Source organism: Nicotiana tabacum, chromosome 9 (genome assembly GCF_000715075.1).
Source record: "Nicotiana tabacum cultivar K326 chromosome 9, ASM71507v2, whole genome shotgun sequence".
NCBI classification, from domain to species: Eukaryota; Viridiplantae; Streptophyta; class Magnoliopsida; order Solanales; family Solanaceae; genus Nicotiana; species Nicotiana tabacum.
In genome coordinates, this window is record NC_134088.1 from 56,461,976 (window position 1) to 56,479,374 (window position 17,399).

Below are 17,399 nucleotides of genomic sequence, written 5' to 3' on the forward strand. Positions count from 1 at the left end.
AGTACCAACATAACGTATCTTTTCGTATCATACTATCATAGATAACTGAGCTAGAGAGGCTGCCGTGAGATAAGTAGAATACAACATGAAATACCAACTTATACTTAAGGCATACGGGCCTATAAGGACAAAATGAGCACTCTTACACTGAACATAGGCTGACAAGACCTTTGTCTCTCCACATGCGAAACAATAAAGTAAATGCCCGCCTTGTCTCGCTGCACGCGCATAATAATATTCCTGCCTTGTCTTGCCACATGCGCAAACCCACATATATATAGCCTGCCTTATCACGTCGCATGTACAAATATCAATGACAACAATAGCACGAACAACTCATGTGCGAACACCCTGACAATCTTCTCAACAATAACATGTGTGCCAAAACATAACAACACCATATAATGACTTGCACCACATGTGCCCATATACCACAATGTTTCCTTAAAACAATTCCAACACCACAGCCATACATAGCCCTCGGCTCAACAACACTGAGTACAAGTTTTAACACAAGAATTTCAAACACAAAGAAATGGAAGAACGAACTCACAATGAAAGACATAACAAGTTTTAGCGGTTGCAAATAATAATAACTCAACAACAAGAGAGATAATGTGTAACAACGATATCAAATAATAACAACTCAACAATAAGAGATATAACATGTAACAATGATTCCAAATAAGAACAACTCAACAATAAGAGATATAACATGTAACAATGATTTCAAATAAGAACAACTCAACAACAAGAGATACAACATGTGACAATGATTTCAAATAAGAATAAGTTAACAAAGGAAGAGATAACGGTAACTTCAATTAATGATGATCAACTACGGAAGAGATAAATGGCCATAAACGAGGTAACGACTTCAATTAAGGCATAGAAGAGTATATATGGCAATAAAGGGTAGAACATGAATCAATCATCTTCAATTAAGACATGTAACGGTAAATTTAGAAATAGAGGATTTAACATGATAAGACAACTTCATTTTAATATACATAAGAACCTAAGAGTCTACACGGGTCAAATTTTCACATATAAGCCATGTACACACTCGTCACCTTATGTACACACATTTCACGTAGTTCGATTAGTGCAAACAAACCAATTCATGTGGGGTAGTTTCCCATAAAATGTTAGGCAAGATATTTACCTCAAGATCCCTTAATCAATACTTTAAAATAGCTTTTCCTTTACAATTCACCTCGTCTCAACACAAATCTAAGCAAAATCGACTTGATAGAATCAAATAATGTGTCACCCCAAACCTGGTGAGGCGTGGCTGGCACCCGGTACCGTGCTGGCCCGAGCGAACCACTCTGTAACTCATAATCATTCGACCAAAACTAGAACATACATAGGTCGAGTTGGTTGAACTCATTCCTTTTGTAACTATCATGGGCCAACATGACCACAACTCATAATGTACAAGCGTAAGTGAAAAAAATACTGTATCACTGAATCATTTTTCTTAAAACATGAATACATATGGGTCGTCAAGGCCTCTGACATACTGTACAAAATGAACTTCTGTCTACACATCCTCTAAGATTATTTAACATCAAATGGGATAGGGTACCGGCGTACCCATAAGTTTGTAGAAAAACTCTGACACGATGACTCATAGACTCGGCTGCACTCCGAATGAGGTGGAGTCTTACTGATCCTTCGCTGAATGCCAATTTCGTCTACTATGAGGGCTCGTCAAACTGATTTTACCCGTCTATCAGGACTTGCAGCATGACATGCAGCGTCCACAAATAAAACGGACGTCAGTACGAATAATGTACTGAGTATGTAAGGCAGGAAAGCATAAGTAAGAACAGTAATGTAAACAGGGATAGAGAAAATACAACCTGTGACATCTGGGTACCTCTGTGGGCTACTGACATGAAATACATGATACATACATATATATACATAAACTTTTAAAATATACGCCTTTGTGGGCATCACCATCATCATATCGTACCCGGCCGTAATAGGCTCGGTAAAATGTACCCGGCCATCATAGGGCTCGGTAGAATCGTACCCGGCCACGTGGAGCTCGATAAAACCCAACTGATCAGTGGTTGCACAATAGGTGCGGTACCCGACCGACTATAGTGCGGCTCGGTAGAGTAAAATAGATACATATATATGATGCATGCTGGACTCATTGGAATCACATTTTGAACCTTTCGGAGTGACGTAAGGTCGGCATCCTTCGTACACGTTTTTAGGATTAACTCTTCATCAAGAATCTTATAGAATCAGGAACTACCAACAACATTGATAATAAAAGAATAAAAGAAGTAACATCAATATCAATCATTTCATAAGAAGGGCAGCAATGTAAGTACTGCTAGCTTCTAAGAGTAGAGTATCTTTGGGAGCTCGTTCATTATATTATGTACAATCGGAGTCGTGAAAAAGAATGAAGGGGATAGCCTCACATACCTGAGCCGATTCTCTTGAAAGAGATTATAACAAGTCCTGAGGCAAACTTCCTTATATTAACGAGCTCTGTGTTCAATAAGCAGTTTAAACATGCGATGAACTCATGATACTCCTAGCTTCACCGCCCATTTACCCAGATTAAGTAGATTTGCAAGAATAAACATCAATATCAACTTCCCCAACAGATTATGACAACTTCGTTAAAAACATAACGAAGATTCCGGACCATAAAACTACTCGTTCCCAGCATAGCTTAGTTCAACTTTCATCAAAAGAAGGTAAATACCAAGTAGCCAAGCACAAGCTTCCCAAAGAATGCAAAATGAGTTTTGCAGCTTTAGTATTAGACATTGTAGACTTCTAGAATATAGGATCAGTTGGAATTTGGAAAATGAAGCAACGACTTAAGCTCAAGACGGAACAGAAGAGAAAGTCCGACACATGGAAAAAAACTATTAGAAGAAGAAATGGGAGTGTGTGTGTATATTTTGTTGTATTCTCTAACAATGTTACACCTTGCTTCCTAGTGTATGAGTCACTTAATGGACCATATGGGGCTGCCACATTAAGGCCTTCTTTTTTGGCTTTATCCAAGATCCTAATTAATCATTCACTAATTATTAATTAATTAGTTAATCTTCCATTAACCAATTACCCATATAATTAAAAATTATTCCAAGCTACTTAAAATACTACTCATTTTTAATAAGCATTATACATCTTACTATCATGGTCATGTGGTATAAAATAAATACATACACTATTATTTAATTAAAATATTCATATAAAAATACACATATTTTCTTAACTTTATAATTTTTCTAATCTCATATAAAGAGTAAAAATTCTCATACTCTTAATTCTTAAATTGGTAAAAAGATAACTTTCTTTTCTTGTGAGAAAATAATTTCTATATTTACAACAAAGAAAATCTCATAAACTTTCTCATATTATGTGTATAATTTAAAATATATTCGAAAGTAGTAATACTAATAACTATATACAATCATATATTTTTTTCAAACTATTTTACAAAAATATTCCACTCAAAATACCATATCAAATGTATATATATCAGTATCAAGGATGTTAAACTTACGGGGTGTAACATAATGCAAGAGAAATCAATTCCAATAATTAAAGCTATGATATTTATACAATTGCTCAAAAGTCAACCCGTGACTCGCCAGGTCAAAACTCAGGCCCAATGGTAGATTCTGACTACCCATGAACCCATAAGTTCATATATGTGATTAGCTTCAAAATCCGAGTCCAAATCGACTCTCAAAACCCAAATTCTTATTTTTCAAAAATTTGACAAAGTGTCACAAATTTTCACTTTGATTCACATGATTTTGGTGTTAAAATCCAAAATATATTGATGGAATATGATTAGAAATAGATTAGAATCACTTACCCAAAGTTTGTAGATGAACATCCCTCTTCAAAATCGCCTCCTATCGAGTCTAGGGTTTCAAAATATGAAAATGAGACCAAAAATCCCGTCCCTTAGCTTTTTGTCCAGTCGCATGTGTCACAATTGCGACTTGGGGTTCGCAAAAGAGAATCCCTCCCATTCCTGCTATCATCACAAATGCGATGAATAATTTGCAATTGAGAACATTGGACCTTCGCAAATGCGACCAAGAAGATAACAAATGCGAACCATCTCCTCCCAAGCGCCCATAGCAAATGTGAACCCAGCAGACTTGGCCTAACATCGCAAATGTGAGACCTGAGGCACGTGTGCAAAAACTAGTAGGCTTAAACTCTATCAACACTCTGTTATGCGTCTGAATCTCACCCGAGCCCTCGAGGCTCCAAACCAAACATCAACACAAGTCTAAAAATATAACATGAACTTGCTCCTGCGATTAAATCATCAAAATAAAATCTGAAATCACGAATCGGACCCCAAACAACATGAATTAAACATGAAACTCAAGAACTTCTAGAAACACAATCACGCGTTCGATTCCTATCAAATCAATTCGGAATGACGCCAAACTTTGCGGACAAGTTCCAAAGGACAAAACGGACATATTTCAAGTCCCGAAATAGAAATCCAACACGATAGCTACGAAGTCAACCTACGGTCAAACTTATCAAAATTCTAAACCTTTAAATTGTCAACTTTTGGCAAAACAACACAAATCAATCTATGGACCTCCAAAATCGATTTCGTGTATACGCCCAAGTCCAAAATCATGATACAAACTTATCGGAGCCATTAAAACACCGCCACGGGGTTATTTTCACAAAAGTTAAACCTCGGCCAATATTTTTAACTTAAGCTTCTAAAGGGAGAATCATTCTTCTGAATTCAATCTGAAACATCCAAAATTCAAATCCGACCATACACACAAGTAATAATACACAATATGAAGCCATTCAAGACCCCAAACCACTGAACAGATCACTAAATCTCAAAACGGCCGATCGGGTCGTTACAGAAAAATATCCTAGTATAATTGTAAAACAAAGGCAAAAGTTATTTATTTTAGAAAGAGGGTGGCATGCCTTTCATTTTTATGTATATGATTAATTTAATTAGTTATATATATATCGGTCTTAAATTAATTAACCATGTTATAAAATACATTCAACATCCCATACAAACTTCAAGAATTATTTAACACACAATACTGCAAGTTACTCCGATTATTAACTAGATGCAATTCCCTAAGTGTTTAGCAAATAAGAAATATTACAGTAAGCAAGCAAACACAAACTCTATCTACAATTTTACTATAATTTACGTTTTGGGTACATCCGGGAACGGAAAGTACAAACGGGGGATTCGATGAGGGATTTGTCTTCAATCTTTCTCCAAATACCGTCTTTCGAAAGCGACTTCATATGATAGCACCTCGCAAGACAAGAGAAGTGAAATTATTAGTAAATATAAAGTAAAAAATACACTAATTTATTTTTGAAATAATCTTATTAAAAAATATTTTCGGAAGATTGTTTTTGAAATTGGTTTGAAAATATTTTTCGGAAAAAGGTTTTTGAAAATAGTTTGAAATATATTGTAGGAGGCTCAGATACGTATTTTTTATTTTCGACTAGACATAAGAACGAGAACCGCCTTGGTTGCGACTACGGTAGCCGACCGTGTCGCCCTCCAAAGGATATTGGTTCTGTCACGCCCCGACCTCGGGAAGAGCGACCGGTGCTCAACCGAGATAACCCGGCCAAGCAAGCCTACTAGATTTCCTCTTACCCAACTCCCCTATAAATGAAGGGGAGATAAATTTCATTAATTAACACCACGAGGATTCATGAACAATACTAATTCCATTACCATTAGTTACTTCATTTATGAAGTCTCAAAATATATACACTTTCATAGTTTAAAGTGGAACATGTAATACACATACGACATTACTAGCTTGACTTTTCCAATACGAATACACAACCCACACCATGTCTATGGAGCCTCTAATAGATACAAAAGTGTACAATGATAGTGTCGGCAATAAGGCTCCGGCTATACCTCAAAACATAATACACACGGAACAAAGATGCACGACCCCAAAATGAAGTGGGGCTCACCAAGTCAACTTGGAAGAGAGTGTACCTCTATCACTAGTCAATGCCTCCCGCTGTGGAACCACCTGCATCCATTAAATATGCAGCGCCCCCGGCAAAGGGGACGTTAGTACATGTCGAATAGTACTAGTGTGAAAACCAAAATAACTATTCAAGGACTTGGAAATGCAACATGAGTATGATGAATCATGGTAACAGTAAAAGGACTTAGATAGTCGTTAAAGTCAAACAAATTTATTAAGAGCTTCCAAAAACATTTATAAATTTTAAGTCGGGGATCCTCTGTAACCATCTTTACACAAAGAGGCCTTGCCACCTCACCCCAATGTATGCGGGTGGAGGTACAATCATAATACCACAACTCCACACAAAGCAGCCATGCTGCCTCACCCCAACGTGTGCGGGTGGAGGTGCAATCACTATGCCACAACTTTACACAAGGCGGCCTCGCCGCCTAACCCCAAATGTATGCGGGTGGAGGTGCAATTATAATACCACAACTCTACACAAAGTGGCCCCGCTGCCTCACCCCAATGTATGCGGGTGGAGGTGCAATCACAATACCACAACTCAACACAAAGCGACCCCGACGCTTCACCTTAATGTATGCGGGTGGAGGAGCAATCACAATACCACAACTCTACAGAAAGTGGCCCCGCTGCCTCACCCCAACATATGCGGGTGGAGGTGTAATCACAATACCACAACTCTACACAAAGCTGCCCCGCCGCCTCACCCCAATATATGCGGGTGGAGGTGCAATCACAATACTCTACACAAAGCGGCCCCGTCGCCTTACCCCAATGTATGCAGGTGGAGGTGTATTCATAATACCAAGCTTTCGATTCCCAAAATAATAATAGTTTGTATAAAAGAGTTCTCTTCCAATCAACCGTTTGGCACATTTAGCCACAGTAAGTGTAAGTTCATAAGGTTTCATCATATGAGTAATAAGTGTTTGATCACATTGATTTCACACAAGCTTTTCTTTCCCAAAAAGGGTATAACATAATTAAGTCAAAAATAGAGAATTATTAACACATGAGGGTTCTAACACGTTATGCCAATCGGGAATAGATTTTACTAGTTTGAATATCCCGCATCAATAGTGTTCCAAGTTCGAACTTCACACGATGGAGTTTTGTAAGAATACGGGAATTCCAATATCGGAAAAAAAGCTTAGCCTTCATACCTTGAAAGAGAGTTTCGTTGTGCAATAATAAAGTCCCAACACTCCTAACGATGCCAATCTATAGGGGAGGAGAGAATTACAAGCACGATTAGAGGAATTCGCATGACAAGGGCTGTTACAACTATGACCCGACCTTTTCCTCAACTAATTCAATAACAAAACCACCCAAGATTGTTCAACAACTTCCCCAAAGTCTCTATTAGCTCATGTATGTGATAAAATCTACCCTCAACACCCATAATCAACCCAAACCCGAAATTCAAGAATTGGGAAAGAAATTCTTACCTTTTTGAAGCCCTAGCGAGTTCCTTTTGATGGAATTCCAAGGTTTGATGAAAGTAGAGTAGTGGAATCCTTAGTCCTCCCTTTCCTCTCTCTAGATTAGTTCTCTCATCTCTCTAAAATGTCAGGTAATCTATAACGACCCGGCCGGCCATTTTGAGAGTTGTAGCCCCGTTCCTTTTTTTCTGCTTATTTTTGTGCTTCATTTTTGTCATATGACTTATAGAGTTAGTTGGTTCGGTTCTGGAGAGAATTAAGAGTGAATTGAGACACTTAGTCTCTTAATTAAAACCTTAAGTTTGAAAAGTCGACCGGATGTTGACTTATATGTAAATGACCTCGGACTAGAATTTTTATGGCTCTGTTAGCTCTGTTGGGTAATTCTGGACTTAAGAGCGTGTCCGAATTTTGATTTGGAGGTCGGGAGTAGAATTAGGCTTGAAATGGCGAAAGTTGGAATTTTGGAAAGTTTGACGGGGAGTAGACATTTTGATATCGCGGTCGGATTGGATTTCCGGAAGTTGGAGTAAGTTCGTGGGGTCATTTATGACTTGTGTACAAAATGTGAGGTCAATCAGATGTGATTTGATAGGTTTCCACTTCGTTTGTAGAATTTGGAAATTTCAAAGTTCGTTAGGCTTGAATCCATGTGAAATTTGTGTTTTAGATGTTGTTTGAGGTAATTTGAGGGTCCGACTAAGTTCGTATTGGGTTATAAGACTTGTTGATATGTTTGGTTGAGGTCTCCGGGGCCTCGAGTTGAATTCGGGTGGTTAACGGACTTGGAAGTAAGTTGAGGAAGTAACTGAAGTTTTGCTGCTGGTGGTGTGATCGCACCTGTGGAGTGGGAACCGCAGGTGCGAGCCCGCAGAAGCGGGAAAGAGCCCGGAGAAGTAAAAAGGAGGAGGGCTTGGCAGTGGCCGTAGGTGCGAGGCTACATATGCGGACCTGTTGCGCAGTAACGCTTCCGCAGAAGAAGAAAGGAGTGCGCAAGTGCGGTAGCTGGAGAAGTTAGTGATTTCCGCAGAAGCGGGCTTTCAACCTCAAAAGCGGGACCGGAGAAGCGGGATTTGGGCCGCAGGTGGGGAAGACCTCGGCAGAGCATATAAATGAGAGACTTCGAGATTTTTCACCATTTTCATCACTTTGAGCTCGGACTTTGGAGGTTTTTGAGAGGGTTTTTGAAGAGATTACTGAGGTAAGCTCCTTGTGTTTATTTTTCTTCATTAATGATGTTTCCTCACTGATTTCCCACTTATTTGGTGTGTTTTTAGGTGAAATTTGGGGGTTTAAGGTTAGGGATGTGGAGAGTTAATTTTGGGGAATTGAATGGCCATTTGATATCGGATTTTGATAAATTTGGTATGGTTAGACTCGTGAGTGAATGGGCTTTCGGGTTTTGTAACTTTTGTCAGATTTCAAGATGCGGGCCTGGGGGCTGGGTTTGGACCAATTTCGGATTTTGGCTTATAATTCTTATTTTTCTTATGGAATCAATTTCTTTAGCCGTAGTGATTGTACTGTATTGTTTGTGGCTAGATTCAGGATGTTTGGAGGCCGATTCGTGAGACAAGGGCATTTTGGAGTAGAGTTTTGGCTCGGATTGAGGTAAGTAATAGTTTTCAATCTGGTCCTGAGGGTATGAAACCCCGGATTTTGTTGTTATATGATTGTTTGGTGGTGACGCGCATGCTGGGTGATGGGTATATGTGCGTGCACCGTAGGAATTGTGACTTGGTCCATTCGGTGGAACTATAAAGTTGAATAACTTGTCGTTAGCTATATGCTCTCCCTGTGTTATAGAAATTTGACTGGAAATCATGTTAGGAGACATTCTCAGGCTATGTGATTACACCGTTGGGACCCGTATAGATTATGTACTCGTTGAATTAATTACTAATTGATGTTTTGTATTCACTCACGCTTTACTTGTGTATCATAACTCAGTCTCTCCTTGTTTCTTGCTGATACATTCTATTATCTTTGTTTGGGCTGATTTTTATGATTTTTGAGAGCCCGAGAGACTGGAGAGGTTGGTGACTGAGTTAGGGCCTGAGTGCCGAGCTGTGAGCTATATGTATATATATGGATCGGGTTGCATGCTACAACAAGCCTTATGGCTGTATATATATATGGATCAGGTTACACGCTGTAATGAGCCTTGGGGCTGTATAATATATATGGATCGGGTTGCATGCCACAACGAGCCTTATGGCTATTTATATGGGATCAGGCTGCACGCCGCAGTGACATAGCGCTTGGGCTGAAGGAGCCCTTCCGGAGTGTGTACACCCCTAGTGAGCGCAGGTACCTATTGAGTGTGAGTTTTGAGAGCTGAGAACCGAGTGATTGAGCTATTGAGAAAGGTTGAGTGACTGTTGCACTGAGAGGCTGTACTTGCTTTCATTTGTTATTGCACTTAGTTGCTATATGTCGCTGTTTTGAAACACCTGGAAGATATTGTATCTGGTTTTACTTGAACTTGGTAATGTATAAACTGATTTGACTTAAATTGCCGGATTTGAAAGCATGTCTACTTTCTTACTGAGATTACTGAAAATGAACTATAATTGTGTAGCTCGTCACAATCTTTCAGTTCCTTCTTTATTATTATTACTTACTGAGTTGGTTGTACTCACGCTACACCCTGCACTTCGTGTGCAGATCCAGGTGTTCCCGGTCATAGCGGGTGTTGATATTTGAGCAGTTGATCCCGGAGGCTATCGAGGTAGCTGCATGGCATTCGCAGGCCTTGGCTCTCCTTCATTATCTTTATCGCACTTCAGTTCTTATTCCTTAGACATTGTATAAGATTGCAACCTGGTATAGATGCTCATGTACTCGATGACACCACGTTTTATGGGATAGATTGTATTGTGCAACGGGTTTATTTCTGTTCCAAAGGGTTCTCTTGAATATTAATTGCTTATGTCTATAATTTCAAATCTTTTAATGTGTTAAGATAGTAGAGTAGTGGCTTGCCTAGCACCACGATAGGCTCCATGACAACGGTTGGTTTTTGGGTCGTGACAGGTTCGTATCAGAGCCTAGGTCTCGCGAGTCATGAGCAGGTTTAGTATAGTCTTGTGGATCAGTACGGAGACGTTTGTACTTATCTTCGAGAGGCTGTCGAGCCCTTAGGAAACTTCACATTCTTGAATTCTTGTCGTGTGAGTCTGTTGATTATGTTGACTAAACTTCTGTTATTCCATTCTCCCACAGATGGTGAGGACATGTACTACTGGGCAAGGTGGATAACCACCAGTACCACCAGCCAGGGCCGCGAGAGGCCGAGGTCGCGGTAGAGGTCGTTGTAGGAGTAGAGGCGCAACTCATACAACAGCCAGGGCAGCACTTGTAGATGCACTAGTTGCCCTAGTTCAGGAGCAGGTTCCAGTTGTGGGTGAGCCTGTGGAACCAGTTCAGGCACCACCTATGCCCATTGTGATTCCAGGCCTTTAGGAGGCCTTAGCGTAGATTCTGACAGCTTGCACCGGCCTTGCTCAGAAGGTTTCGGCTCAGGCCGCACCTGCCACTTCTCAGGCCGGGGGAGGTACTGTTGTCCGTACTCTAGATTAGGTGGTGTAGGGACTTCAGATACCAGGGGTACTGCCAGCCCAGTCGGTTGTAGCTGCTCTAGCCCATGTGGTTACTGTTATGTCTGATGATGAGCAACGAAGATTGGAGAGGTTTGGGAGACTCCAGCCTCCATCTTTCAGTGGTACAGAGGCGGAGGATGCCCAGGGTTTCTTGGACAAGTGTCAGAGGATTCTCCATACAAGCAGGTATTCTGGAGATCAGTGGGGTCTTATGAGAAGCATAGGCCGGTCGGCACAACACCCCTTACATGGAAGGAGTTCTCCATTCTCTTCCTGGAGAAGTTCGTGCCTCGGTCCTGCTAAGAGGAGCTGCTTCGTCAGGGTGATATGTCTATGACACAGTACGAGATGAGGTTATCTGAGTTGTCTCGTCATGCAGTTTGGTTGGTTCCCACTGATATGAAGAGGATCAGGAGGTTCATTGATGGCCTCACATTTTAGCTGCGGTTGCTTATGACTAGAGAGAGGGTGTTTGGTTCTACTTTTGATGAGGTTGTCGACACTCGTACAGCTTGCCTACAACAACAACTATCAATCGTGTCATGACCCAAACCGATGGGCCGCGACGGGCACCCGGTACCTTACTCAACCAAGTACCAACATAACGTATCTTTTCGTATCATACTATCATAGATAACTGAGCTAGAGAGGCTGCCGTGAGATAAGTAGAATACAACATGAAATACCAACTTATACTTAAGGCATACGGGCCTATAAGGACAAAATGAGAACTCTTACACTGAACATAGGCTGACAAGGCCATACAATCTTTCATATACATGACACCTGTCTACAAGCCTCTAAGAGTACATAACATCATAAAGGTCAGGACAGAGCCCCTCCATACCAATCAACACATGTTCTAATCATACTGACCAAATAGCAACTCCGGAGCAAATGGAGCGCACCAACACCTTCCACTGAGCTGATAGCCTACTTGGAGGACTCTCATCCTGTCTAACGAGACCTGCGGGCATGAAATACACCGTCCCCAGGCAAAAGGGACGTCAGTACAAATAATGTACCGAGTATGTAAGGAATGAAAATTAGTAAACAATAGACATGAGAGAAACATGGAGTAAAAGTGGATACACCGTCTCTTATTCTTTTTTACCGTAAGAGTGGATAGACATTCTTGTCTTAGGAATTCATATCAAGAAGCTTACACATCATAGTACACACATGATCTATTGAATACCTCATATTTATCCATCATAGGCATGATGCAAAAATTGAGTTCCTCGGACTCAACTCTTCCACAGCTACATCTCTTACCAACAGTCTTTCTGGATGGAGGCATCATCGTATTATCAATAAGATAGAGTTTAGGAAATTGAGTTCTTACAACTGAGCTCTAACACATGATCTAGAGTAAAAAGAAAGATTGACAGTCCTAAATGCCCTGTAACCTCCTGCTTATAAGTGTGGTGCACAACACACCCATAAACAAGACTCTACTAGACACGGCTTGTAGACTCCCTAGGACAGAACTGCCCTGATACCACTTTTGTTACGACCCAAACCGATGGGCCGCGACGGGCACCCGGTACCTTACTCAACCGAGTACCAACATAACGTATCTTTTCATATCATACTATCATAGATAACTGAGCCGGAGAGGCTGCCGTGAGATAAGTAGAATACAACATGAAATACCAACTTATACTTAAGACATACGGGCCTATAAGGCCAAAATGAGCACTCTTACACTGAACATAGGCCGACAAGGCCATACAATCTTTCATATACATGACACCTGTCTACAAGCCTCTAAGAGTACATAACATCATAAAAATCGAGACAGAGGCCTGCCAAACCAATCAACATATGTTCTAATCAAACTAACCAAATAGCAACTCCGGAGCAAATGGAGCGCACCAACACCTTCCGCTGAGCTGATAGCCTAATTGGAGGACTCTCATCCTGTCTAACGGGACCTGCGGGCATGTAACGCAGTGTCCCCATGAAAAAAGGACGTCAGTACAAATAATGTATTGAGTATGTAAGGAATGAAAATCGGTAAACAATAAACATAAGAGAAACATGAAGTAAAAGACTCGACATGTATGTCTGAATAACTCTGTTAGTCACTTCATATTTATAATGTCATGCATATGCGTATAAATGTCATACCATGCATAGGTATATGCGTTCATAACATCATCAAGCCTCTGAGGGCATCCCATCATATCATCTCGGGCACTATGGGCAAATCATCAACGTATACCATCTGATCAGGTAGTGGTGCGTATATAACGCCGAAACCTTTTACCATATCCCATATACATATATATACATACATATACGCGTATATAATGCCATCTAGTCATTGGTCAATGTACATGTATAAATGAATGCAATGCATGAGAAGTACGTCAATAAAATCTTTCGAAATGTCATAAGACCATTATGTCTTTGATTAATACCATGAAGTAAACTTTTTTTAACTTACGTATTTTTCTGAGACCCATGAAAAGATGATAGAATAATAAGACACATGGGGAATCAAGAATATAGACACCCCTAATATTTCTACGAATAGAGTCATTTATGAAAGTTGCGTATTTTGCTCATTTCGTTTGTATCATTTGGATCACGCCAAAAGAAAGAAGGGATAGCCTTAACATACCTAAACCGATTCTCTTGACAATCCCATTAACACTGTTGATTGCGACAACGCGTAACGGCGGATCGAAGTAGGGAAAATCCGTATGATATTCTTGAGAAAGATTGCACTGTACTCCTTTGAAATAGCATAATACTTATTATCCCAAAATAATCTCATTCCCGAACTTACGTCGATTAACTTATGACAAAACTTTAACGTACGAAAATGCAGAATGTAACATCTCATTTCCGAGCTTTCATCAATTTATTTATGGCGTAGTTTCACGTACGAAAATATGGGGTGTAACTGGATTCAGCGGTGTTCCTTCTGGGGGTCAGTTCTACCACGGCAGGGGTCGTCCTTATAGGCATGCTCAGATGGCTCGCCCAGTTCACCGTGGTGCATCATCTGGCCATGGTTCACACAATTATCAGTAGGGTCACTCAGCTCTCTATGCCCTTCCAACTCAGAGTTCATCCCGTGCTCTATTGGGTCAGGGCTCATCTATGCCAGGTCCTTCTACCAGTTATCCCGGTGCTCGGGGCTCCCTCCAGTCCCCACCACAAGCACCGGGGAGTTGCTATGGGTGTGGAGAGTTTGTATTGTCCCCGTCTTATGGGAGGTCCGGCTTAGCAAAGGAGTCAGACTTCAGCTTCAGCACTAGTTACTTCACCACCCGCTCTACCAAATTAGGGTGGGGCCCAGTCAGCTAAAGGTCAACCTAGAGGGGGAGCTCGATTAGGTGGCGGTCATTCCCGATTATATGCTCTGCCCTCCAGACCAGATGTTATTGCTTCCGATGCAATGATCACAGGTATTGTCTCAGTCTACCACAGGGATGCCTCTGTATTATTTGACCCTGGTTCCACCTATTCATACGTGTCATCATACTTTTCCCATTATCTAGATATGCCCCGTGAGTCTCTAGTTTCATTTGTTCATGTATCTATGTTGGTGGGAGATACTATTGTTGTGGACCGGGTATACTGGTCGTGTGTAGTGACTATTGGGGAATTGTAGACCAGAGTGGACCTCTTGTTATTTAGTATGGTTGATTTCGATGTGATCTTGGGTATGGACTGGTTGTCCCCATGTCATGCTTTTCTACATTTGCACGCTAAGACCGTGACATTGGCGATGTCGGGGTTGCCATGGATTGAGTGGTGAGGCTCTCTATACTATGTTCCCAGTAGAGTGATTTCATACTTGAAGGCTCAGTGAATGGTTGAGAAGGGTTGTCTATCTTATTTGGCCTTTATGAAGGATGTTAGTGCAGAGACCCCTGCTATTGATTCTGTTCCGTTGGTGCGAGATTTCCCAGATGTGTTTCCTGCATACCTGCCAGGCATGCCACCCGACCGGGACATTGACTTTGGCATTGAATTGGTGTCGGGCACTCATCCATTTCTATTCCTCCATACCGTATGCCACCCGCTACGTTGAAGGAGATGAAGGAGCAGCTTCAGGAACTCCTTGATAAGGGGTGTATTAGGCCTAGTGTGTCACCTTGGGGTGCACCTGTTCTGTTTGTGAAGAAGAAGGATGGTACTATGAGAATGTGCATTGATTATAAGCAGTTGAACAAGGTCACAATCAAGAACAAGTATCCTTTGCCACGCATTGATGACCTATTTGACCAGCTTCAGGGAGCGAGGGTGTTCACCAAGATTGATTTGAGGTCTGGGTATCACCAGTTGAAGATTCGGGACTCATATATTCTTAAGACAACTTTCAAGACTCGTTATGTCCATTATGAGTTCCTTGTGATTTCTTTTGGGCGGACCAACGCCCTAACATCGTTCATGCATCTGATGAATAGAGTATTTCAGCCTTATCTCGACTCGTCTATTATTGTGTTCATTGACGATATCCTGGTGTACTGTCATAGTTAGGAGGAGCACGCCCAACATTTTAGGATTGTGTTGCAGCCGTTGCGAGAGGAGAAGCTTTATGCCAAGTTCTCCAAGTGCGAGTTTTGGCTCAGCTTAGTGGCATTCTTGGGACACGTGGTGTCAAGTGAGGGTATTCAGGTGGATCCAAAAAAGATAGAGGCGGTTCAGAGTTGGCCCAAACCGTCCTCAGCTACAGAGATTCGGAGCTTTCTTGGCTTGGCCGGTTATTATCATATCTTTGTGGAGGGTTTCTCGTCTATTGCATCGCCCTTGACCAAATTGACCCAAAAGGGTACTCCTTTCCGGTGGTCGAGTGAGTGTGAGAAGAGCTTTCAGAAGCTCAAGACTACCTTGACCAGGACTCCAGTTCTAGTTTTGCCGTCAGTTTCGGGCTCTTATATAGTGTATTGTGATGCTTCTCGGATCGGCATTGGGTGTGTGTTGATGTAGAAGGGTAGAATGATTGCTTATGCTTAGCGTCAGTTGAAGCCTCATGAGAAGAACTACCATGTCCATAATTTGGAGCTAGCTGCCATCGTTCATGCATTGAAGATTTGGAGGCATTATCTCTATGGTGTGTCTTGTGAGGTGTTTACGGATCATTAGAACCTCCATCACTTGTTCAAACAGAAGGATCTCAATCTGAGGCAGCGGGGATGGTTGGAGCTGCTAAAGGACTATGACATCACTATTCTGTATCATCCAGGGAAGGCCAATGTGGTGGCTGATGCCTTGAGTAGGAAGGCGGTGAGTATGGGTAGTCTTGCTTTTCTTCCCGTTGGTGAGAGACCTCTTGCTGTTGAAGTTCAGGGTTTGGACAACCAGTTCGTGAGATTGGATATTTCGGAGCCTAGTCGCGTTCTCACTTGTGTTGTTTCTCGGTCTTCCTTATTTGATCGCATCAGAGAGAGACAATATGATGATCCTCATTTGCTTGTCTTCAAGAACAGGGTTCAGCACGGTGATGCTAGAGAGGTCACTATTGGGGATGATGGGGTATTGAGGATGTAGGGTCGGATTTGTGCGCCCAATATGGATGGGCTACGTGAGTTGATTCTTGAGTAGGCCCATAGTTCGCTGTATTCCATTCATCCGAGTGCCACGAAGATGTACCAGGACTTGAGGCAGCACTATTGGTGGAGGAGGATGAAGAAGGACATAGTGGGGTTTGTAGCTCGGTGCCTTAACTGTCAGCAGGTAAAATATGAGCATCATAGATCGGGTGACTTGCTTCAGAGGATAGAGATTCCAGAGTGGAAGTAGGAGCGGATCACCATGGATTTTGTAGTTGGGCTCCCACGGACTTCGAGGAATTTTGATGCTATTTGGGTGATTGTGGATTGGCTGTCCAAGTCTGTGTACTTCATTCCAGTGGGCACCAGTTATTCTTCAGAGCGGTTGGCTGAGATTTACATCCGAGAAATTGTCTGCCTTCACGGTGTGCCAGTTTCCATCATTTCAAATAGTGGCACGTAGTTTACATCGCAGTTTTGGAGAGCCGTGCAGCGAGAGTTGGGCACTCAGGTGGAGTTGAGTAAAGCATTTCATGCTCAGACGGACGGGCAGTCCGAGCACACTATTCAGATATTGGAGGATATGCTACGTGCGTGTGTCATTGATTTTGGGGGTTCATGAGACCAATTTCTGCCACTCGCAGAGTTTTCTCATAACAACAGTTATTAGTCGAGCATTCAGATGGCTCCGTATGAGGCTTTGTATGGGAGGCGGTATAGATCTCCGGTGGGTTGGTTTGAGCACGGTGAGGCTAGACTATTGGGTACAGACTTAGTTCAGGATACATTGGACAAGGTTAAATTGAT